The 3208-nt window shown below is 31.1% G+C and overlaps 1 long non-coding RNA gene across 1 annotated transcript in view; it reads left to right on the top strand.

The window, feature by feature from the left end:
• Nucleotides 1-1559, top strand: part of LOC113801889 (uncharacterized) — a 27511-nt gene extending 25952 nt beyond the window's left edge. The window contains exons 3-4 of the long non-coding RNA XR_003475372.2: nucleotides 759-833; nucleotides 973-1559. This is a non-coding gene — a long non-coding RNA (uncharacterized lncRNA). The remainder of the gene's footprint in view (nucleotides 1-758; nucleotides 834-972) is intronic.
• Nucleotides 1560-3208: the final 1649 nt, after the last annotated feature.

Raw genomic sequence — 3208 nt, 5'->3', positions numbered from 1 at the left:
TGTACACTTTATATTGTTTAATGCCGATTTGCGAGATAAGTTATGTGCTCATACACTAAAGTGCAAATGCGTTTTTGATGGAATATGTTTATGTTCTCGCTATATACACATTTGACTAGATCAGCCATACTTGTTTTTTTCTAAGACAAGCAACGAAAAAAATCAATAAGTTGAAACTCATCCCATATACGATGTAGTAGAGTAGTCCATGGTACATATCAGTTAATATGCATACTTTTAAATGATAGGACAAAAATAAAGTATAAATAACATTGGGATGAGGATAAAGTAAATAATCATAATAATAATAAATAAATAAATAGAATAAATTTTTAAAATAATGAAAAAAATAAACGGGTGGAGCTAGTTCGGCGCAGTGTGGTTACACACGTCGGAAGCTTGACAGTTATATATGAAATATTTTTCCCTTTGAGGTGAACATTATTTACCGATGCAAGCAAGAATGTGGAGGTCATTCTTATAAACCTTGCCTAATGGGATTAAATGGATGTATAAATATCCAAAATATTTTTGCATTAGCACATTAACGCATCAGGGGTTATATTTCACCATTAATATGAAGTGAACGATGTACTAAAAACGTGTAAACAGTGAATAAATACGTAATTTTTCTTTTTCTTTTCTTTAATTTTTGCCATGCACCTCACTAATCATTGAGTAAATAATGACTATGTTTTTTTTTTAGAAGTACGCGCATATGTTCATCTTTATAAATATGAAAAAAAAACTTTTGACAGGATTTCGCTACGGAGCAAGATGGCGTCGGCAGCAGAGACGGTGCAAATAACGGTCGGTCTTCAAAGGACAAAATGGTAAGTTCCACGGTACATTTACTGTAAATTTACGAGTCATTGGGCTTTATTCATATAATCTTTTTCGATATTTCTAGTAAAGATATTGGAATTTGATGACAGTATACATCGATATTTTTTTCCATTTTTATTGTTGCAGGTTTTAATTCTTACCGTCATTCCCACTAGTATAATCATCCTTATTACATCAATATGATAATTAAACTGTGGAGCAAACCGGAAAACTCTTTTAGATTTCTATGAAATATACATAACAACAAAAAGAGATTATGGAATGACAATCTATGGAGCAGCAAAAGATAAAATTTAAAAACAATAGAAACCTTACAAAATCCAATACTGAGACCGGCAACGTCAATCACGCCACGAACAAACAGAATAAAAGAACTTGAATGTATACAATTGACACAATTCTTGGACCAAATACAATGTCGATAAAACGACAAATAACAAATTGCATTTATGAATATAACCGATATAAGATCACTAGTAGGCCTACATAAAACTACTGAAAGGAGAACAGCCTTAAACCTAGAAATAACTGAAAGAATGAAATATCAAACCCAATACGCCCATAGTATGATATATCAGAAAACATACAAACAAAATTTATGGGTAACATAATAAAAATGTCCCTCAAATTATCATCCAAAAACAGTACCAAGAATTAATAAATACTACTTGTAAATTTTATAGAATTTCCACTGATGGCTCTACGATACACGATCCAGAATCACTCAGCAGAAATCTTTATCCAGAATAAAGATATAACTTTTAAAATTACCCCCCCCCCCTCCACACACACACAATAGATATATAAATAAATAATAGGAATAACTCATGCAAAACTATTTGCCATAAATCAAGGATTGAATTACAACAAACTAACTAACACAGTAATATTAACAGACACAATTATCACTACAACTAATACAAAACTCCAAACCATTAAACTACAAGCATATCACATATGAAATACAAAAATTCAAATACAGACTCTTTCAACACAAAAAATAAATGACAATGATTCATTGGATTCCATCATATAGAATTATAAAGGGAAATGATATGTCCGATCTAGCTGCAAAGAAAGACCATGATATAAATAGGTCCATGCTCATACCACAAAACCCAAAATGTGCTATGAAAGAAATCGAACTGAAAAACTGTAAACAAAGGGAATGAAATCTAAAGAGAATCCTAAATGCTAAATATTTCAACAAAGACCACAATCAATAACCAAGGAACAGAAAACTAGACACATGCTTCACAAGATTAACAACCAAACGCACAAGACTAAAGCATCTACATAGAATAAAACTGGAAAATTACCCATAACCATAGAGCCATAAAACACATGTAACCACTCCATGATTCAATTCCAACAGAATAAAATAAACGAGCCGTCATACAAGTTAATATACAAAATATTAATATAAATCGGATTACAGGTGCAAATCAGCTATTATTCATAAAGTATAAATATGAGACACATAGATTTTCCTACGAAGAACAAAATTATTTGACATAATTTAAGAAACAAGAAGCTCAAAATAAGACGATTCAGTAGTCTAAAACCCTCAATAAGAGAAGACGAAGAGGAAATATACGCTTCAGGGGAGACTTTTTTAAATAGAAATTGTGACTGGACGTAACGTTTAAAAGGAATCAAAGCAGAGGTATGATCCATGTTAATCGTCTATAAGTTCTTTTTGTCATTTGGTGTGGACATTACATACATGGAAAGTCAATAAGTTTACGCAGCAGATCAAGATGTCTAGTGCGAGTATTTGCTTTGCGTTGCATTTGTTTACTTATTCGCATAACGTAGTTGTATAATTTATACAGGGTTTTGAATGCAGGAATAACGGTCATTTCTGCTTGTGTTGGATATGGTCTTCCCTTCTTTCATATCTGATGATGGGTTAAAAGATTGGATTTTTTGCATTTCGACAGCGCTCGTATAGGGATTTACTGTGCTTCAGGTTATTATTACAACAATTGATATTACTAGAACTACTATCATCATAATTATTAGTGTTATACTACTATCATCATTATTTTTAGTGTTATATTATTATTGTTACCATTATCATTATTATCATTATTGTTGTTGCTGTTCCATTTATATTATTAGTGTTATCATTATCATCATCATTATCACTCTTATAGCTATTATTATTGCAATATAATGTTCATACCATCATCACTATTTTGCACATCACCCTGTTTTTATTTTTTAACATTACAGTGATTAATATTACATGCATATCAAAATCCATTAAAGATAGTTCAAGAAGGTCTCGGGACCAGTCTAGATACTCGAAATTGTGGATTTTGAATTTCGGAATTATATTTTGTGGACAGTAGCGCTA

The sequence above is a fragment of the Penaeus vannamei genome, chromosome 22 (assembly GCF_042767895.1).
Source record: "Penaeus vannamei isolate JL-2024 chromosome 22, ASM4276789v1, whole genome shotgun sequence".
Lineage (NCBI taxonomy): Eukaryota > Metazoa > Arthropoda > Malacostraca > Decapoda > Penaeidae > Penaeus > Penaeus vannamei.
Note: the sequence above shows the minus strand (reverse complement) of the source record. Positions and strands in the feature narration are given on the sequence as shown.